Source organism: Sceloporus occidentalis, unplaced genomic scaffold (assembly GCF_023333645.1).
Source record: "Sceloporus occidentalis isolate IW3139 unplaced genomic scaffold, rSceOcc1.0.p SCAF_1, whole genome shotgun sequence".
NCBI lineage: Eukaryota > Metazoa > Chordata > Lepidosauria > Squamata > Phrynosomatidae > Sceloporus > Sceloporus occidentalis.
This window is the reverse complement of record NW_028316981.1, coordinates 319,728,434-319,751,284: the sequence shown is the minus strand read 5'-3', so window position 1 is coordinate 319,751,284 and position 22,851 is coordinate 319,728,434. Positions and strand designations below refer to the sequence as shown.

At 47.4% G+C, this 22,851-nt stretch overlaps 1 pseudogene; it reads left to right on the top strand.

Annotated features, from left to right (window-relative positions):
* LOC149324290 (uncharacterized) overlaps positions 1 to 22,851 on the top strand; it is a 380,857-nt pseudogene that overhangs the window by 356,680 nt on the left and 1,326 nt on the right.

The window sequence follows — 22,851 nt, the reverse complement described above, 5'->3', positions numbered from 1 at the left end:
TCGGCCGCCCAGTTGTCTGAGGGACAGCAACCCGGCCCCCGGCTCAAAAGGGTTGCCTACCCCTGATTTAGATGAAGAGTAGGACAGTTGGACAGCAGCTGAAAAGGTGGGAGGGCAGAGGATGAATCGGGAGGAGGGTCCCTGCCAAACTGGGAGAGGTGGAGGGCATCCAGAAGGAGCTGGGCCTGGAAGTGGAGGAGGAGGAGGACAAGGGGGCTTACAGAATGACCACCATGGATGAGAAAGCTGGGCCAAGTCCATGAAATGCAACAACCCAGCAAAATGATGTCCATGATGTAGGAGCCTGTGTGGCATAGTGGTTGGAGCATAGTGGAACTATGACTCTGGAGATCAGGGTTTGAATCCCATTTCCGTCATGGAAACTTATTGGGTGACCTTGAGCAAGTCACACTCTCTCAGCCTCTGGTAAAGCAATGGGAAACCCCCACCCACCTATTTAGAAACTAGTGAAACAACTTGGAGACCCACAACAACAACAAAAAATGTCTATCATATAAAATGGCCAAAAAAGGGTTGCTTTTGGAATTTATATTATTTTTGTATATTTTCAAGCCATGGATAGTTAAATCCATTGGTCAAGAAATCTAGGCTTGATACAGACAGGCCAAAATAAAGCTGCTTTGGGTCACTTTGGAAGTATGGTGTTTCAGTGATGCATGTGTGCTAAGAGTCTGGGAGCTGCACCAAAGCTGCACTCCTGTCCTTAGGACTGGAGCATGGCTTTGGTGCAGTTTCTGGACTCTTAGGACTCATGCATCATTGAAAGACCATACCTTAGTGACCTGAAGCAGCTTTATTTTGGCCTGTCTGTGTCAGGCCCTAGATAGGGGGCCATCATCATCATCATCATCATCATCAGCAGCAGCAGCAGCAGCATCCCCAGCATGAAAGAATGCAGGGCCTACTTATCAAAGGAGGAGTACCTAAGACCCCAGAGAAGAAGATCCACATTTAAAATTATTTTAGTAGATTAGAAAGTTGGGCCAAAACTAACAAAATGAATTGTGACAGAGAAATGTGAAATACTCCACTTCAGCAAAAGAAAGAAAGAAATAAAATGCAAGATATAAGATGGGGGACCCCTGGCTTAACAAGTTTACAGCCCTCTTGCCCCCCCAAACCTAATGCACCCCTGAAAGGAGCCCAGCCTGCTCTCTTCTTCTTTTTGTGGGGAGCCACTTCTTCTTTTTTTAATTTACTCATTTTATGAATTAATATTCTTAATACATACAATACATATCATGTTTCTATATATGAATATATTCATTCATTTTATTACATTCTATTACATTTTAACAAGTTATTTTCTATTTCCCCTCAGTGCCCCCTTCCCCAGAGCCATTTCCATCCTTATATTCCCCCCAAAATTTCAGTTCAACTTGTGGAGGTAATCTTCCATCTTTTCTCAATGCTTTTTCAGTAAATTCGTTCCCCTCAAAATCATTTCTTTTCCATAGTCCTTTTTTACTTTCCATGATGCACATGATGTCAGTTTGTCATTAATTGCTAATTTCCATGCATCTTTATTTTCGTTTTCCAACATCTTGCTCTTATTAATCTCGCTGCTGTAAGCAAACTTGTTACCAAATCTTTTTCGTCTTTTTTCCATTTCTCTGAGTTGTATAATAGAAGAACAGCCCCCATAGTTGCTCTTCTATCTATTTTTATATTTTTGTATTCATAACATTTTCTATTTCTGATATCACTTTTTCCCAGGGAGCCCCTTCTTTCCATTCCCCAATGACTCTCTCTCTTCTCCTCACAACCACAACCACAACAGCCACCCTGTGTGAGGTTGTTCTGCTAGGCAACAGAGGCCAGCCCCTCCATGATCTCTTTCTTGATCAGAGGAGGGGGATGGAGGGAAGGCCTTGGCAGCCATTGCTTTGGGGGGGGGGGCAAGTGCCTTCATGGCATGGACCAAGACCTCCCCCAAAAGAGAGCATTCTTTGAGGCCTTTCCTCCTTCCCCCACTGCCCCCTTCCCCTCCACCTTCTAGTTTTGCCCCCCACAGTTGCCTTTCCTGTCCTGGCAATGGGAAATGGGGGCTGTTCTTCTCTCCCCCCAAACTCCAGGTCAAAGATTTTCCCTGCCCCCCTCTGTAAGCTGTGTCCTCTTGCCCTTTGGAGGACGGAGTGGAGAACTGGGCTCCTGGGGGGGGGGGGGTGAAGGCATACAGACCTTCCTCCGCCTCCTCTTCCTCTCAGGCCCCTTAACTAAGAGTGTTCATTAAAGAGCATTAAATATTTTTTCTCTGCTCCTTTAGGTGTTTTGTGACATGCACTGCTCCCTCCATCCAAAGCATTTTGTGGCCCAACAAAACAAGGCATCCTCAAAGGATTGAGGCTTCAGGAAGAGAAGATATTTTATCACTCTAACACAGGAAGAAAAAGGAATCAGAATTTTCATTTCAATTACTCCTCGTTTGATATATATATATATATTGATTTTTTTTTAGCCATGTATCCTCAACAGCAAGAAGGATGATATGAAGAAGAGAGCAGCCATGTCCCTCATGGTCAAGTTTTTGAAGAGCCCACCTGCCATTCAGAGCATGGACTGTTCTACCATCAGACAGCATCTGGGAGAAGGGATTGCCTCTTCCAAATTGACAATCAAAGACCTATGTTTCAAGGCCCTCAAAAGCTTCATTTTCGAGCCAGGCGAGCTTAAGTGTTTGCAGGACCAGCTTCTGATGCTTATGGAGTCAGTCTTCAATGGACAAGAGCAAGACGTTGTGAAGGGCCTGAAGGACATCATGACCACTCTCCGTGATTTGGATGCCCAGGGGACTGAGGACCTCACCTTGGAGTTTTCAATGAATGTCCGCATCTTCTTGGAAGATGAAAGGGCCAGCATCCATGCCTTCTCCTTGTTTTGACAGCTGGTGATGGGAGTTTGGGGAGCTGACAAGGCCTTCTTGCAGAAGGAGGTGATCTTCAGCGTCCTCCCACTGCTCCTCCATCTGATGGACCAGGACTTCACCTTTACCATGACCTCCAAACTGTCCCTGATGCACTGTGGCCTCTTCCTTGGATGGGCAGACCTCCTCCACAGCCTGGCCTGGGAAGACCTCCAGAGCTGCGTCTTGGACACCTGGATGTATCTGATAAAGAACCACTATCAGAGCATCCATGTCTATCTCCCAGGCCTTGGAATACCTCCAGCACCCACAAGCCAAAATAAGATGGGCCACAGCAGAGTTCATAGGATACACATTGGCGTCTTGCTGTTCAGAACTCTCTAAAACCTGGAGCAGGAGGACATTCTGTACCTTAAGAAAGTTTTCCAGGAGTTGCACAAAGATCCTAACCTGGTTCGCTTTGCAAAAAAACTATGCCACAGCTCTGCAAAAACTGTCCCACATGAAGAAGAAGGCCTATTGTAGCCGAAACGCATTCACTGAATGAACACTGAATATACAGTTGACCATCTTCCAAAAAAACAAACCATAAAAAGAAATGTTGAAGTGGAACGGACAGAATCCTAAAATAAAGGAAAGAAAAGAATTGAGTGAGGAGAGGACTTGCCATTAATACCCATATCTGCAACTAAAAGACAGAGTGAAGAAAGACATTAAAGAAACCGGAATTACAAAACAAAGATGAAATACTGATGACAAATAAAAAGGGAACAATATCAAAATTATATAAATTTTGTTTGAAATTAGAATTAGAGCAAGAAACTATCAAATCATCAGTGATAAAGTGATCCAAAAATATAGGTCACAACATACAGTTGGAAAAATGGGGAAAAGCATGGGGCTGAGTTTTGAATTTTACAGTCTGTATGGACATAAAAGAAACATTTTCCAAAATGCTGTATAGATGGCACAAAACACCATCAAAATTAGGCAAAATATACAAAAATGGAGAAGATAAATGTTGGAAATGTGGAGAAAAAGGCGGTTCTTTCTATCATATCTGGTGGGCATGCAGAAAAACAAAGAAAATACTGAAAAGACATACATAAAACAATTCAAGAGATATTTAAATTGGAAAACTCCAGGGAGACCAAATGAAGATGACTGATTATTAAGAACACTGGACATGATGGAAATGGACAGATTAACTATATATCTAAAGGATAAGTCAACTAGTGAGAAGGAGGACATTTGGGAACCACTAGTGAGTTATCGTAAAGAAAAATGGCCATAAATATTAACAACAACAACGACAACGAAAGGGATCTTAGAGATCAGAAAACAATATAGGTACATAAATAAGCAGAAGTAGCGGCATAGAGAAAGCGGAGGGAAATAAAGGAAAAAGTACAGGATAGAGAACAAATGACAACAAGAGCTTAAAATGTTTTTGGATGAAGTTGGTAGAAGGAGAACATAGAATCACAGGAGAGAAGTACAACAAAGATTGCTGTAAAGAACATTTAATCCAAAATGATTAGCGTCACGGAGCTTCTCCTCGGAGTGGGGCCCGAGTCCGACCCTCATCAGCCCGTGTTTTCCTTGTAGGGTTACTGGCTGGCCTTCGCGTCCTGGCCTCCAGGTTACCTTTCCTATCCCTTCTCTGACCGCCTCTCCGCGCCCGTTCTTCCAGGCCTTCCCCTGGCAATTCACCTGTCCCTCTTCTCTTATTCCTCTGCCCAAGGACCCTGCCAAGCCCCTTTGGGCTTCCCCTGGTCCTGCCTCTCTCCTGTTTTGCCTCTGACCAGCCAACCTTCCCTTCCTCCTGCCCTCCCTGACTACAAAGGCGTTCCTCAGAGCCGGGCTTCATGGTTTCCAGACCCTTCACCATTTTAGTTGCCCTCCTTTGGACACATGGCTCCAGTTTCTCAATGTGGGGCCCAGAACTGGACACAATAATATTCCCGGTGGGGCCTGACCAGAGAAGAATGGAGTGGGACTATTTCTTCCCTTGATCTAGACACTATACCTTTCGTTTGTACCATTTACCTTTGCAGGGCTCTCATGCCACAACAAACTACAAATCCCAGGACAGGAGTCCATAGGATGGAGCCAGGAGACTTGAAGCGGTTTCGAACGGGATTATTTCTGCAGTGCAGACACAGGCTGAGTCGGTTGTAAATATAAGCAGTTTGTTTTTCTGTCAAATGCTTATTCTAATTCTTGTTGTTTGTTTGTATGTTTGTTTGTTTCATTCTTGGCCATGTGAGATGGTCTGGTTGGTCAACTTCCTTCTTGCCTGCAAACTGAGGAGGCTTTTAAAACCTCCCAAAGGAGCTAGTTTTTGCCTAGTTTGGGGAGCAAGCCTCCTCTTAGAAGCCAAAGCCTGATGTTTGTGAAGAACAATAAGGCTTCTGTTAAAACTATCTTCCTCATTTCTGATCCCTTTTAAAACCCATGTTCCCCAGAAGGAGCAGAGCTGCGTAAGAAAACCCTCCCAGAAAAGAGGCACAAAAGACAGATAAAGAAACACACTGACTTCCTTTTGGCCCAAGGAGCCTGGCTTCCTTCTTGCTCTGAAAACTGAAGGAGAGAAAGAGAAGCCAATGGTCAGTTCAACTGAAGCCTCACAGAAGGTTCCGGAACAGTATTCCCCACAGTTACAAGCAGCACAAAATGGTCGCCTCTGCCTCAGCACTTGGCAGTTTCAGGCCTTCAGGGAACCCATAATGGAGGATGAAAGGGCCCCAAAGTCAGAAGGGACCCCAAACAGATTGGTTACAGGCCTGGACCACAAAGAACTTCCCATATTAACCTGTTCTGAGCCCAAATAAGATGGAGTCTTTTAAGTTATGCAGAATTCTTTTTGGTCAAGAAAGGCGGAAGTGAGGAAGACGAGGGCAAAAGTCCCCAAATGGGGCTAGGACACACTTCTTTAATTGGTGCCAATTGAGTTTGAAGTGCAAAAATCATTTGACCTCCATTAACTTGGGAGAAAAGCGAATCCCAGAGCCTGGAGTTGGAAAGGTGCCTCCAAGGGCCATCCAGTCCAGCCCCCTTCTTCTGCCATGCAGGATTACACAGGATCCTAGAGTAGGAAGGGACCCCAAAGGGCCATCCAGTCCAGCCCCCTTCTTCTGCCATGCAGGATTACACAGGATCCTAGAGTAGGAAAGGACCCGAAAGGGCCATCCAGTCCAGCCCCCTTCTTCTGCCATGCAGGATTACACAGGATCCTAGAGTAGGAAAGGACCCCAAAGGGCCATCCAGCCCAGCCCCCTTCTTCTGCCATGCAGGAATACACAGGATCCTAGTGTAGGAAGGGACCCCCAAGGGCCATCCAGCCCAGCCCCCTTCTTCTGCCATGCAGGAATACACAGGATCCTAGAGTAGGAAGGGAGCCCCAAGGGCCATCCAGTCCGGCCCCCTTCTTCTGCCATGCAGGATTACACAGGATCCTAGCGTAGGAAGGGAGCCCCAAGGGCCATCCAGCCCGGCCCCCTTCTTCTGCCATGCAGGAATACACAGGATCCTAGAGTAGGAAGGGAGCCCCAAGGGCCAGCCAGCCCGACCCCCTTCTTCTGCCATGCAGGATTACACAGGATCCTACCGTAGGAAGGGAGCCCCAAGGGCCATCCAGTCCAGCCCCCTTCTTCTGCCATGCAGGAATACACAGGATCCTAGAGTAGGAAGGGACCCCCAAGGGCCATCCAGTCCAGCCCCCTTCTTCTGCCATGCAGGAATACAGAGGATCCTAGCGTAGGAAGGGACCCCCAAGGGCCATCCAGTCCAGCCCCCTTCTTCTGCCATGCAGGAATACAGAGGATCCTAGCGTAGGAAGGGACCCCCAAGGGCCATGCAGTCCAGCCCCCTTCTTCTGCCATGCAGGAATACACAGGATCCTAGCGTAGGAAGGGACCCCCAAGGGCCATCCAGTCCAGCCCCCTTCTTCTGCCATGCAGGAATACACAGGATCCTAGCGTAGGAAGGGACCCCCAAGGGCCATCCAGTCCAGCCCCCTTCTTCTGCCATGCAGGAATACACAGGATCCTAGCGTAGGAAGGGACCCCCAAGGGCCATCCAGTCCAGCCCCCTTCTTCTGCCATGCAGGATTACACAGGATCCTAGCGTAGGAAGGGACCCCCAAGGGCCATCCAGTCCAGCCCCCTTCTTCTGCCATGCAGGAATACACAGGATCCTAGCGTAGGAAGGGACCCCCAAGGGCCATCCAGTCCAGCCCCCTTCTTCTGCCATGCAGGAATACACAGGATCCTAGCGTAGGAAGGGACCCCCAAGGGCCATGCAGTCCAGCCCCCTTCTTCTGCCATGCAGGATTACACAGGATCCTAGCGTAGGAAGGGACCCCCAAGGGCCATCCAGTCCAGCCCCCTTCTTCTGCCATGCAGGATTACACAGGATCCTAGCGTAGGAAGGGACCCCCAAGGGCCATCCAGTCCAGCCCCCTTCTTCTGCCATGCAGGAATACACAGGATCCTAGCGTAGGAAGGGACCCCCAAGGGCCATCCAGTCCAGCCCCCTTCTTCTGCCATGCAGGAATACACAGGATCCTAGCGTAGGAAGGGACCCCCAAGGGCCATGCAGTCCAGCCCCCTTCTTCTGCCATGCAGGATTACACAGGATCCTAGCGTAGGAAGGGACCCCCAAGGGCCATCCAGTCCAGCCCCCTTCTTCTGCCATGCAGGATTACACAGGATCCTAGCGTAGGAAGGGACCCCCAAGGGCCATCCAGTCCAGCCCCCTTCTTCTGCCATGCAGGATTACACAGGATCCTAGCGTAGGAAGGGACCCCCAAGGGCCATCCAGTCCAGCCCCCTTCTTCTGCCATGCAGGATTACACAGGATCCTAGCGTAGGAAGGGACCCCCAAGGGCCATGCAGTCCAGCCCCCTTCTTCTGCCATGCAGGATTACAAAGGATCCTAGAGTAGGAAGGGAGCCCCAAGGGCCATCCAGCCCAGCCCCCTTCTTCTGCCATGCAGGAATACAGAGGATCCTAGAGTAGGAAGGGAGCCCCAAGGGCCATCCAGCCCAGCCCCCTTCTTCTGCCATGCAGGAATACAGAGGATCCTAGCGTAGGAAGGGACCCCCAAGGGCCATCCAGTCCAGCCCCCTTCTTCTGCCATGCAGGAATACACAGGATCCTAGCGTAGGAAGGGACCCCCAAGGGCCATCCAGTCCAGCCCCCTTCTTCTGCCATGCAGGAATACACAGGATCCTAGAGTAGGAAGGGAGCCCCAAGGGCCATCCAGTCCAGCCCCCTTCTTCTGCCATGCAGGATTACACAGGATCCTAGAGTAGGAAGGGACCCCCAAGGGCCATGCAGTCCAGCCCCCTTCTTCTGCCATGCAGGAATACAGAGGATCCTAGCGTAGGAAGGGACCCCCAAGGGCCATGCAGTCCAGCCCCCTTCTTCTGCCATGCAGGATTACACAGGATCCTAGCGTAGGAAGGGACCCCCAAGGGCCATCCAGTCCAGCCCCCTTCTTCTGCCATGCAGGAATACACAGGATCCTAGCGTAGGAAGGGACCCCCAAGGGCCATCCAGTCCAGCCCCCTTCTTCTGCCATGCAGGAATACACAGGATCCTAGCGTAGGAAGGGACCCCCAAGGGCCATCCAGTCCAGCCCCCTTCTTCTGCCATGCAGGAATACAGAGGATCCTAGCGTAGGAAGGGACCCCCAAGGGCCATCCAGTCCAGCCCCCTTCTTCTGCCATTCAGGAATACACAGGATCCTAGCGTAGGAAGGGACCCCCAAGGGCCATCCAGCCCAGCCCCCTTCTTCTGCCATGCAGGATTACACAGAATCCTAGCGTAGGAAGGGACCCCCAAGGGCCATCCAGTCCAGCCCCCTTCTTCTGCCATGCAGGATTACACAGGATCCTAGCGTAGGAAGGGACCCCCAAGGGCCATCCAGTCCAGCCCCCTTCTTCTGCCATGCAGGAATACAGAGGATCCTAGCGTAGGAAGGGACCCCCAAGGGCCATCCAGTCCAGCCCCCTTCTTCTGCCATGCAGGAATACACAGGATCCTAGCGTAGGAAGGGACCCCCAAGGGCCATCCAGTCCAGCCCCCTTCTTCTGCCATGCAGGAATACACAGGATCCTAGCGTAGGAAGGGACCCCCAAGGGCCATCCAGTCCAGCCCCCTTCTTCTGCCATGCAGGAATACAGAGGATCCTAGCGTAGGAAGGGAGCCCCAAGGGCCATCCAGTCCAGCCCCCTTCTTCTGCCATGCAGGAATACACAGGATCCTAGCGTAGGAAGGGACCCCCAAGGGCCATCCAGTCCAGCCCCCTTCTTCTGCCATGCAGGAATACACAGGATCCTAGCGTAGGAAGGGACCCCCAAGGGCCATGCAGTCCAGCCCCCTTCTTCTGCCATGCAGGATTACACAGGATCCTAGCGTAGGAAGGGACCCCCAAGGGCCATCCAGTCCAGCCCCCTTCTTCTGCCATGCAGGAATACAGAGGATCCTAGCGTAGGAAGGGAGCCCCAAGGGCCATCCAGTCCAGCCCCCTTCTGCCATGCAGGAATTTATTTATGTATTTATTTAGGTATTTATACCCCGCTCTTCAGCCCTAATGGCTCTCAGGGCGGCTTACAATTATTATTTTTAATCCAACAGTTTCCTGCCCTCAGGCTTACAATCTAAAAGACATGAAACAAAAGGAGAAGGGAATGGTGGAGGGAAAGGGGATGAGGTCCAGTGGTTCTTCTCCTCCTCTGACGCCTGGACCAAGGCAGATGGATTGGAGGGAGGGCTCATCCTTCTTCCAGGCTAGTCCTGATGGAGCTGGACCTGCCTGGTGAACTCCCTCAGGCCGGCAGATGGCAGTTGTGGAGGGCGGAGTCTCCTTCCTTCAGGCTAGTCCTGATGGAGCTGGACCTGCCTGGTGAACTCCCTCTCAGGCCGGCGGGTGGCAGTTGTGGAGGGCGGAGTCTCCTTCCTCTCAGGCTGGCCCTGATGGAGCTGGACCTGCCTGGTGAACTCCCTCTCAGGCCGGCGGGTGGCAGTTATGGAGGGCGGAGTCTCCTTCCTCTCAGGCTGGCCCTGATGTAGCTGGGCCTGCCTGGTGAACTCCCTCTCAGGCCGGCAGATATAGAATACACAGGATCCTAGAATAAGAAGGGTCTCCCAAGGGCCATCCAGTCCAGCCACCTTCTGCCATGCAGGAATTAGCATTCTGTTGTTGCAGTGTGCCTTCAGGTCATTTTTTACTTATGTTCACCCTTATGGCAACCCTAAGCCAGACCTTTGCGAGATTTGTTCAGAGTAGGTTTGCCATGGTCATCATCTGAGGCTGAGAGAGTGTGACTTCTCCAGGAAAGAATAATAGAATCATAGAGTTCGAAGAGACCACAAAGGCCATCCAGTCCAATCCCTGCCATGCAGGAACTCTCAATCAGCTTCGGGGCTTAATGGCTGGGATCAGGGGAGCTGCCATGGGCTTGAGGCTCTGCCTAACCTTTGCCTCGGCCAAGAAGGCTGCGGCCGGCAGCACTGTCGACCTTTCCAGTGTCAGGTGCTCCATGACTGCTGTGGAAAGTAATACTGGGGCACCCATTCCTGAGCAATTCCAGTCACTGCCCTCCTCTGAGGCTGAGAGAGTGTGACTTGCCCAAGGCAAAACTTGCACCTCTTTCCCAATTTTGTTCTTTTTACAAAAAAATTATTGAATTGTATTAGTGCAGAAAAGAGAAAACAACTCCATACAGAAAGAAAAAAGATTGTAGATTAATATATACTTATAATCTATAACGTAAGTATTCGTAACCCAAAATAAAGAAAATTATATGTATACACATATATTTTAGTATGTTATATGTCTATATTTATCATCATGTATTCCAAAGAACCATCACTGGTTATATTCTTCCTTGTTTCATCTTTAGTCTAATCTATCCCTGCAACTTCTATGTCAAATCTGGTGTCATAATCTTTGAACATTTTTCCATTTGTTTTCAAATTCTTGAGTAGTTTTCCATGCTGAGTTCATAGTCAGACTATCCATAATGGAAAAGCCATGTACTCTTATTTTCCAGGCTTACCCTGGATCTCCAGCATTGAGCTAGTGCCGTACGTGTGGCTGATATCATACAAAGGATTACACTAATTATATTTGGGGTCAGTTTAACTTGAATCAGGTCTACTATGTTTAATAAAAACAGTTCAGGAAGGAGAGGAATTTTTATTTTTAAAACATCTTGCATCTCCTTTTGTATGTTTAGCCAATATTTCTTCATCTTATTACACTGCCACCGTATGAGGTAAAGGGTTCCAATTCTGTCTTTACATTTCCAACACTTTTTATTGTAATGTATATTTATTTTAGATAGCCTAGATCAGTGATGGCGAAGCTATGGCACGCGTGCCAGAGGTGGCACTTAGAGCCCTCTCTGTGGGCACACATGCTGTCGCCCTAGCACAGAGTTTGCCAGGGTTTGTTACTAGAAAGCCAGAGGGACATGGCACTTGGGTTGCAGTTTGGGCACTGGGTCTCTAAAAGGTTCACCATCACTGGCCTAGATGGAGTTAAATGCCATCTATAAAATATGTTTAGATAGTTTTCTTTTAGAGTGTTGCATTTTGTAAATTTCTGATTACTTTTCCAAGAGTGTTCCCACATTTCTAGTGGCATTAGTCTTCCTGTGTTCCTCATCCACTTTCTCATACTTTCTTTAATAGACTCTTCCTTTAGTTCGATATCTAGGAGATGTTTGTATGTTTTTTATAAAACCCTTTTCTCCTCGCAATAGGATTTTATCAAATACCTTCCACTCAGTTTCTATTCCAACCATTTTCCTGTCTTTATTAAATTCTTCTTTTAGTTGCTGGTAATGAAACCAATCTATGGGTCTCCCTTTTTGTAACAATTGCTCCCTAGATTTGATTTGAAGGTCTATTTTTGTAAATATCAGTAGGTCTACATACTTAATCCATATTGTGTTACCCAAATATTCATTTTTATGGAAAGCTTCTTGTGGAGAAGGAGCCCATTGGGGGATTTTGGAATAAAATAAATTTTTATACTGTTTCCAAACTCTAAACAAGGCTTTTCTAATAATACTTTGTCTGAGTAAGGAAATTTATAACATAAATATGCGTGTCACCCTTGTTTCATTTTGGAGCCTTCCAATTCTATCAACTTTCTGTTCTCTAACAAAATCCAAACTCTTGAAACGGTAGTACATGCGCTGGTAACCTCTCGCTTAGATTTCTGTAATGCGCTCTACATGGGGCTTCCTTTGTACCAGGTCCGGAAGCTTCAGTTAGTGCAAAATGCAGCAGCCAGGCTGGTCGCTGGAACATCCAGGGCAGACCATATAACCCTGGTACTAAAATCTCTTCCGGGCCCAATACAAAGTGTTGGTTATTACCTATAAAGCCCTACATGGCTTGGGCCTGAGTTACTTGAAGGAGTGCCTCCTCCCACACAATCCGCCCCTTACTCTCAGAACATCAGGGAAACTCTTATTAGAGTGTCCGAGAGTGAGGTTGTCAACAACTCACAAGAAGTCATTCACATCGACAGCACCTACTCTCTGGAATAATCTTCCTGATGAAATCCGAGCTTGCTCCACTTTGGAAGCCTTTAAAAAGGCTCTGAAGACACATTTATTCCGACTGGCAGATCCGTCTGACTCTCTGTAGTCACTATTCTTGATAGACTTGCACATCATTGACTGAAAAATTTTGGCTGTGTGTTTTTATGTATATTGAGATTTGTGGACTTTATATTTTTAACCTGTATGTACCTATATTCTTTGATCATTGGAAAAGCGGTATATAAATAAAGTTTTATAGAATAGAGTGGCACTATGACTTCTCTTGATCCAGACACTATACTTCTATTGATGCAGCCTAGACTCATGTTCAACTTGTGGTCTACTTGGACTCCCAGATCCCTTTCACATGGAAAAGTCTCTCATTCAGCCAGGTGTCCCCCATAATCCTATATCTGTGCATTTTATTTTTCCGCCCTAAGTGCAATACCTTACATTTCTCTGTGTTGAATTTCATTTTCTTAGCTCTGGCCCAGCTTTCAAGTCTATTCAGGTCATTTTGGATCTTGATCCTGTCCTCTGGTGTATTAGCTATTCCTCCTAATTTGGTGTCATCTGCAAATTTGATAAGGATGCCCCCAGTTCTTTCATCCAAGTCATTGCTAAAGATGAATGATGTGAATAGGGCTGTTTCCCCATACCAGAGGCCTTCCTCTCCATTGAGGTCCAGGGAGCGGAGGGAGGTTCAGCCCCAAGATGGACCCCCGTCCTTCATCAGTCTCCTTTGGCCTTCTCTTCCCTTGGCTGGCACACTTTCATTTCTTCCTTCCTCATTCCCACTTCTCTTCCTTTAACTTGCATCCCTTCGAGGGGCTCCCAGGCAGAGACTGGCATATGTTTTTGTGTTTGTATGTATGGTTTGGAGGACAACCAAGTGCGCCTTCTTTGCCCTTTCTGCATGTTCCCAGAACCAGGACTGTTGCTCTCTCTGCTGGGCCTCCTCTGCAGGGTTGCTGTAGAGGAAAAGGTGTGCTTGTGTGTGTGCTTGTGTGTGTAGGGATGCTGTGGGTCTCCCTGCTTGTATTCCCAAGTTCTCTCTCTCTTTGTCTCTCTGTGTCTGTCTTCCTCCAGAAGGGTCTTTGGAGTCTCTCCTCCTCCTCCTCCTCTTGGCTTTGGCCTTGGAGGCTCTTTCTGGGAACCCTCCTCCTCCTCTGAACCCAGCCCCCTCAAAAGAGATGAAAAGGGCACCCCTTCCCTCCCTCCTTTAAGGCCAAAGGGGGGGGGGGCCTGGCCAGCCCCAATCTCCCCCTACATGAGGCCTATGGGTCTCTCCTCTGCCCCTCTTCCCATGAGGGAGGGAGGGAGGGAGGGAGGGAAGGCAGGACCCCTCCTCTCCCTTCCCCTCCCCTCCAAGGGACAGCCCTGAGGAGGAGGAGGAGGAGGAGGAGGAGCAGAGAGAGAGGGAGGGAGTGCGCATGCTCAGACTCCTGGCTGGCCGAATGAGTGAGAGCAGCGGCGGCTCCAGCGGCTGAGACTGAGCATGCGCAGTGACTAGCGCCAGCCAGGCCTGTTCTTCTTCCCCCGCAGGAGGAGAGAGGAAAGGCAGGCCTTTGCTGCTGGGGCTCCTCTCCCTCCTTGGCCTGAGGAGCCTTGGAGGAGGCCGCCGCCGCAATGGAGGCCCAGGTCAGGAGCAGGACTCAGCAGCAGGGAAAGGGAGGCGGGCAAGGCTGGCTTTCTGCATCTGTGCCTCGGGTGGGAGACAGAGAGAGATGTGTCCATACAGTATACACTGCCTCTGTTGTTCTTATGGGGGGGAATGGCAGGGAGGGCAGGATGGGGTCCCTTTCCCCTTTGGGCCCAAGAGCCTGGGCCCCAGGGACCCCAAGGAGGAGGAGGGGAGGGAGGAGAGGGGCGTCCCCCAGAAGACCCTGCAGCTGGGCTCCCAGCAAGGGCTCTCCCTCCTCCTCCTCCTCCTCCTCCTGTGCTTCCAATCCTCAGGGGAGGGAGGGAGGGAAGACTGCGCATGCTCAGAGGCAGCAGCCCAACAGACCTTCCTTCCTGGGGAGCTCACTGTCCATAACATTTCATCTCACAGCTTTATTAGAACACTCTTATCTAAACCTTCACCAGTAATTCTTGTCATACTTCGCTCTCATGGTTTGGCCCCAAAGAGCCCTGATCAGGTCAGTTAGAGCAGCGGTTCAAGGCCTGTACTGCAGCCACTCACTCACTCAAAACCAGAAGGTTGCGAGTTCAAGACCAACAAAAAGGACTCAGCCTCAACTCAGGCTTGCCTCCTTCCTCCATCAGTGGCTAAAATGAGTACCCAGATTGGTGGGGGCAAATTAGCTTACACTTTGTAAACCGCTTAGACACTGCTTAGGCAGTATGAAGCAGTATATAAATGAAGCTTGTTTCTTTGTTTGTTCTAAGGCCAAACATATCCAGCATTCACCTTCAATCTGCAACTCAGCCTTTAGCTATGGTATCCATCTATACATTCACAATGTAAGGGCCCCCTTCTGTTTTCTCTCTACACACTGTCCTTAGGAAAACTCATCAGCTCTTTTGGCTTTGCCTACCATCTCTATGCCGATGACACCCAGTTGTATCTTTCCACCCCTGACCTTTCTCCAAGGCTTGAACAGCAAGTTTCGTCTTGTCTCACAGCTGTCTCTCAGTGGATGCGCCATCGGCGTTTGAAGCTCAACATGTCCAAGACGGAGCTTCTTGTCTTTCCTCCTAAGCCCACCCTTCAACACTCCTTTTCTGTCTCTGTGGACAACATTTCTATTCAACCAGTCCAGCAAGCCCACAGTCTTGGCTTTATCTTTGACTCTTCTCTGTCGTGGATCCCTCAGATCCAGACCACAGCCAAGGCTTGTAGATTGCCAAAATCCGACCTTATCTCTCCACCTCTACTGCCAAGATCCTGGTCCATGCCCTAGTGATCTCACAACTGGATTCCTGTAACGTCCTCCTGGCTGGGCTTCCTCTTTCTCACCTCCATCCCTTAATCTCCGTCCAGCATTCAGCTGCACGCATTATCACTTCCACCCACCGCTCTGACCACATCTCTCCTGTCTTGGCATCCCTTCACTGGCTCCCTCTCCCTTTCCGCATTCAGTATAAGCTCCTGCTGTCGACGTTCAAAGCCCTCCATGGACTGGCCCCTCCTGACTTATCAGACCTTCTTTCTCCTCACCTTCCCACTTGGGCCCTCCGTTCTGGTAGTCAAGGGTTCCTGTCTCAGCCCAGGATTTCCTCTGCCCCATCCTGGATTCGCCCCTTTTCACTTGCTGCCCCTCACTCCTGGAACCTTCTTCCCCCGCAAGGAAGAGCCATCACTTCTTTAACCAGCTTCAAAACGGAGCTGAAGACCATCCTGTTCAGAGAAGCCTTCCCAGGCATTGCATAATTGTCGCTTACTACTTGATGTTCTTTTGTTGCCTGCTTTATTGAATCATTTCCTGTATTGCTATGTACTTTATATGTATTATCCTACTAGAGAGGCTGGCTAGCTCCAACATTAAGAAGCCAAGTCCTCCCTCCAGTCCATCTCCCCTGATCCAGGCCTCAGAGGTAGAGAGGAACTGCTTGCCCTCATCCCCTTCCCCACCACCTCTCCCTTCTCCTTTTGTGTTGTGTCTTTTTAGATTGTAAGCCTGAGGGCAGGGAACCGTTTAATTAAAAAGATTATATGTACAGCGCTGTGTAAATTTACAGCGCTTTATAAATAAAGATTAATAATAATAACAAATCTAAACATAACCCAGCATTTGGAAACCGCAAAACACGCCAAAAATAAGACAGGAAAAAAACCCACAGCTTTATTCCTGACACCACTGGACTCAATAAAACATTAAAGGTACCAAATAACTGATGAGGCATTTGAGCTTGAGCTTGAATTTTCTATAGATAAGATTGTCGAGATTCATCTTCATGGGAGTAATTGGTTGCACAAACTGTCCTCAACTTTTGATGTAACTCCTCTGATGGGTTCCGTCTCCACTGCCTTTCCAACCAGCGGATGATAGTTAGTTCCATATACAGTACTGCATGCAGCCAAGGTGACTCAGCTAGTTCATAGAATTATAGAGTTGGAAGAGACCCCAAGGACCTTCCAGTCCAACCCCATTCTGCCATGCAGGAACTCTCAATGAAGCATCCCCTGAAGGCCATCCAGCCTCTGTTTAAAGGCCTCCAAAGAAGGAGACTCCATCAAAATCTCCAAAGAAGCACCTTCCACCATTGAACAGCTCTTACTGTCAGGAGGTTCCTACTAATGTTTAGGTGGGCTCTCTTTTCCTGTAGCTTGCATCCATTATTCTGGGTCAGCTGTCTTTGGAAAAATGGTGAGATAAATGCTTCTTCTTTATTTGAACTATTCCTTAGCTAAATTATAATATATTATTATATTTATATCCTATCAGGATCTAAAGACTCTTAAAGAAGTTAATTAAATTTTGTTTAAATGAAATGTTAATAAGTTAATTATTCTAAAGGAGACTCCACCACCCTCCATTGATGTAGCAGCATTTTCCACTGTCAAACAACTCTTACTGTCAGAATGTTCCTCCTTATGTTGGGATGGAATCTCTTTACCTGTCGCTTGCATCCATTGTTCCAGGGCCTATTCTCTGGAGCAGCAGAAAAGAAGCTTGCTCCATCCTTGGGCAGCTTTTGATATAGCTTTGAGGGGAGCCCTCAGAGGGAAGAGCGGCACTGGGGGTTAAATGGCCTCCTCCTCCCTCTGCTTGTCACAACCTCTCCTTCCGTCCTTTGAGGAGACTCAGGGGGAATGGGGTCCAAGGTGTGGAGGAGGAAAGAATAGGGAGGGAAGGGAAAGGAAGGGTTTGCTTTCCCTGGCAGAAAGCTTCTCCCATAAACGTGTGTGTGTGTGTGTTTCTGTCTGTTATGTATATGCATGCATAAGTTTCTGTGTATGTTTATGTGTGTGTGTGTCTGTCTGTCTGTGCATGCATAAGTGTCTGTGCATATGTGTGTGTGTATAAGTCTGTATATATGTGCATGCATGAATGTTGGTCTCTCTCTGTGTGTATATATATATATATATATATACTATGTGTGTGTGTGTGATTGTCTGTGTATATCATAGTATCGTAGACTGAAGAGTTGGAGGAGACCTCAAGGGCCATCTAGTCCAATTCCTGCCATGCAGGAACTCACAACCAACAGCCCTTCCTGACAGATGGCCATCCAGCCTTTGTTTAAAAACCTTCAAAGGAGACTCCACTACTCTCCAAGGCTGCATCATATTCCTGTGTAGAACAGCTCTTAGTGTCAGGAAGTTACTCCTAATGTTGAGGTATACTCTCATTTCCTGGAGTTTGAATGCATGGGAATGTGCCTATGTGTGTGTGTGTGTATGTCTCTGTGTGTAGTAGTAGTAGTAGCAGTAAGTACATTTCTATACCACTTATCAGTGCACTTAAGCACTCCATAAGCGGTTTACAATGTGTAAGCTAATTGCCCCCAACAAGATGGGTACTAATTTTAGCGACTTCAGAAGAATGCAAGCCTGATTTGAGCCTGAGCCCCAGGCTGAGATTTAACTTACAACTTTATGGTTTATGAGTGAGTGGCTGCAGTGCAGGCATTTAATCAGTGCACCATCAAGGCTCTTAATGGGTATGTATAGGTGTGTCCATGTGACTGGTTTCTAATGGCGTATGTATGGGTGTGTGTATAGGATTGTGTGCATATGTGTTTCTATCTATCTGTCTATAGATACATATACACACGCGCACTTACAGACACCTGTATCTACTCCCTGGTGGCTTTTCCCTTTCCTAGCCTTTTCTTCTGCATCTGGGTCACTGTGAGAGAGATAAAAGTTATAGTAATATACACACACTCATATGTAAACACACACACACATATATACACATACATATGAAATCCTAGAGTTGGAAGAGACAGCACGGGCCATCCAGTCCAACCCCCTTCTTCTGCCATGCAGGAAATCACAATCAAAGCATCCCCATTGACAGATGGCCATCCAGCCTCTGCTTAAAGACCTCCAAGGAGGGAGACTCCAGTACACTCTGAGGAAGGAGTGTGTTCCACTGCCGAACAGCCCTTACTCTCAGGAAGTTCTTCCTAATGTTGAGGTGGAACCTCTTTTCCTGGAGCTTGCTTCCATTCTTCCAGGTCCTATTCTCTGGAACAACAGAAAACAAGCTTGCTCCATCTTCAGTATGACATACATTCAGGGTCTCAAAAAAGTGTGTATGCTCTTTAACATCTAATAGTAGGTACTGCAATTATTTGAAGGCTTTGTAATTACACATATATTACAGTATAATTGTTAGAAGTATGAATTCATCAGTGTTACTGTAAGGCAACTGAAGTTTCCTAAGGCTTCAGCCCTTGTTAAGGAAACAAAAGTATTTAAAGATCAAAAATATAAAAGCTAAGCCTGTTAAGATCTAACTTTGAATCAAAAGAATAGCAGAAAAAGTGTCCTTACCTCACTGTGCTTCTCTGCAAACTGAGACTGATTCAGAAACAACAGAAGTAGCTTGTGTTTTAAACAAAAGTTTACGAATGGCTTTAATCTACATATACATAGTGGCTATATCCTAATGTCTCTAAGGAATAGTTCAGGTAAAGAAGAAATCTTTATCTCACCATCTTCCCATTAAGTTGAGAGAGGAGGAAGATGGAGGACCGAACAGGGCAAGAGAAAAATCTTTTAAGTGAGAGAGCTTCCCAAAAGAGGGAGTGACCTGAATCACTTGGTTAGTTTCCCAATATGTTGTTATTGCCCTATGATTCAGTAGGAGCAAATGGTGATGTTTGAATAAGGGGGGGAGAGAATAGAGCTTACTTGCAAGAAAGCCCTATGTATCTGAGGAGGGGAAGGGGGCATCCTAAAATCTTCCAAGAGTTACAAATTCCATCCCTAGGCCATCAGCAGAGCAAGGCAGGTAGGTTATGTGTTGCTGTGGTAAAAACAGGCCCACCTGGCCTGGGACTGGTTTCTAATTTCCTTAATTGTAATTTGAACCATGAAGAACAAATAATTCACATGCCAGAGTCAGAAAGGGATGGTGGTCACCTGGGCAACATTTGGATCAGGCTTCCCTGCAAGCTGGCCAAGATTATTATTATTATTATTATTATTATTATTATTAGTACCCTGACTCTCCCTGTATTGGATTGAGGCAGGTAACAACAAACAAAAACAATAAAATCAAACATGACAATCAGTAGATAAAAGCATAACAGGACATATTAGATCCTAGTTCCCCAATTTCCCTCCCACTTTAAAATACCATTAAAAACAATTCCCAATAAAATGGTTAATAAAATAAATCGAGATCAAAGTCCGGTGGGTACAGCTAAACAAATAAAGAGTGAAAATTCTGAGATCAGTTTGGGAAGGCCTGCCGGAAGAGACCCGTTTTTATTGCCTTCTTAAAGGCCTCCAGAGATGTTATATGGCAGATCTCATCCGGCAAGTCATTCCAGATTTTTGGAGCGGCAACAGAGAACGTCCTCTGGAAAGTTGTCTTCAGTCTAGTTCTCTCTAACTGCGGTAGGTTCTTCCCAGAGGACCTGAAAGTGTGGGAAGGATTGTATGGGAGGAAGCGTTCCCTCAGGTAAGCTGGGCCCAAGCCATGTAGGGCTGTATAGGTAATAACCAACACCTTATACGGTGCCCGGAAGCTAATGGGCAGCCAGTGTAGAGATTTTAAGATAGGTGTAATAGAATCAAATTTGGAACTCCCTGTCACCAATCTGGCTGCCATATTTTGGACCAGTTGCAGCTTCCGAATGTGGCATGAGGGTTGCCCCATGTATAGCACATTGCAGAAATCGAGACGAGAGGTTACCAGTGAATGTACAACCGTTTCTAGGTTTTCCTGTTCCAGGAAGGATCACAGCTGGTGAATCAGGCGAAGCTGATAATGGGTGCTCCTGGCTGTTGCCTCCACCTGGGATGACAGCTGGAGCGACGAATCCAGGAGTACCCCAAGCTACGGACATAGTCCTTTAGGGGAAGCGTGACCCCGTCCAGAACTGGAAAGCTTATCACCATACCTGGATTGGGATTGCCTATAGCGAGTACCTCCGTTTTATTTGGATTCAAGTCTATTTTCCCTCATCCAATCCATTGCTGACTTCAGGCAGTCATTCAGACAGGAGATGCCTTCCTTGGTTACTGAATCATAGAATCATAGAATCGTAGAGTTGGAAGAGACCACCAGGGCCATCCAGTCCAACCCCCTGCCATGCAGGAAATCCAAATCAAAGCATCCCTGACAGATGGCCATCCAGCCTCTGTTTAAAGACCTCCAAGGAAGGAGACTCTATCACCTTCCGAGGAAGGAGTGCATTCCACTGCCGAACAGCCCTTACTCTCAGGAAGTTCCTCCTAATGTTGAGGTGGAATCTCTTTTCCTGGAGCTTGCATCCATTGTTCCGGGTCTTGTTTTCTGGAGCAGCAGAAAACAAGCTTGCTCCCTCTTCAGCATGACATCCTTTCAAATACTTAAACAGGGCTATCATCATATCACCTCTTAACCTTCTTTTCTCCAGGCTAAACATCCCCAGCTCCCTAAGTCGTTCCTCATAGGGCATGGTTTCCAGACCCTTCACCATTTTTGTCGCCCTCCTTTGGACACATGGCTCCAGTTTCTCAATGTCCTTTCTGAATTGTGGCGCCCAGAACTGGACACAATATTCCAGGTGGGGCCTGACCAGAGCAGAATACAGTGGCACTATTACTTCTCTTGATCTAGACACTATACTTCTATTGATGCAACCTAAAATAGCATTGGCCTTTTTAGCTGCCGCATCACACTGTTCACTCATGTTCAACTTGTGGTCTACTTGGACTCCTAGATCCCTTTCACACGTAGTTTCATTCAGCCAGGTGTCACCCATCCTATATCTGTGCATTTTATTTTTCCGCCCTAAGTGCAATACCTTACATTTCTCTGTGTTGAATTTCATTTTGTTAGCTGTGGCCCAGCTTTCTAGTCTATTCAGGTCATTTTGAATCTTGATCCTGTCCTCTGGAGTATTAGCTGTTCCTCCTAATTTGGTGTCATCTGCAAATTTGATAAGTATGCTCCCAATTCTGTCATCCAGGTCATTGATAAAGATGTTGAATAGCACTGGGCCCAGGACAGAGCCCTGTGGGACCCCACTGGTCACTTCTCTCCAGGATGAAAAGGAGCCATTGTTGAGCACCCTTTGGGTTCGGCCGGTCAACCAATTACAGATCCATGTAACAGTTCCTTTGTCTAGCCCACATTTTACAAGCTTGTTTGCAAGTATGTCATGGGAAACCTTGTCAAAGGCCTTAGTGAAATCCGAGACATGGAGAAACAAATTGGTGTCATCAGCGTACTGATAACACCCCGCTCCATGTCTCCAGATGATCTCACCCAGCGGCTTCATGTAAATGTTGAATAGCATTGGCGACAGTATTGCTCCTTGAGGGACACCCGATTTAAGCTCTTTCTTGGCCGGACTGTTGCTAAGGGACACCATCTGGAACCTGCTTGAGAGATAGGACCGGAACCACTGCAGAGCAGTGTCCCCAATTCCTAACCCTCTCAGGCGTTCCAGAAGGATGCCATGGTCTATGGTATCGAAGGCTGCTGAGAGGTCCAAGAGCACCAACAGGGCCACACTTCCCTTGTTGATGCCCAGACAGAGATCATCGACCAAGGCAACCGTGGCCGTCTCAACTCCATATCCTGACCTGAAGCCAGTTTGAAATGGATCAAGATAATCGGTGTCATCCAAGATTGCTTGGGGTTGGTTAGCAATTGTCCTCTCAATCACCGTGCCCAAAAATGATAGAAGAGAGACTGGCTGGTAGTTCGATATCTCCAGGGGATCAAGGGAAGGCTTTTTAAAAATGGGTTTGACCACAGCCAGTTTTAAACTGGCTGGAAAGCAGCCTTCCCTGAGGGAGGCATTAATTATTGATCTTAGTAAACTCATAGTTGCCGCCTTTCCCTGGATGGCCAGCCATGAAGGGCAGGGGTCGAGAGGGCAAGTGGTCTTTTTAACCTTTCCAATCAGCTTGTCTTAGTCATCAGTACTCAGAAACTGAAATTGATCCAAATTAACCTCATTAACAGAGTTGCTGGACACCTCTCCTGTTGTTTCTGTATTAAAGCTGGCATCGAAGTCGGCCCTTATTCAAGAGAGTCTATCTGCAAAGTAATCATGGATGGTGTCACATCAGGCCTCAGTAGGTTGTAATATCAGGTTCAAGGTGGAAGGAGTCTGAGTTAGATTTTTTATTTTTATTTTCTTCATCATTTATTTATTTATTTATTTATGAATTTATCTAAAATATTTCTACCCTGCTCTTTAGCCATAAAGGCTCTCAGAGTGGCTTACATCATCATTATTCTATTTATCTCCTGCTCTCCCCCCCCCCCCCCCAAATATT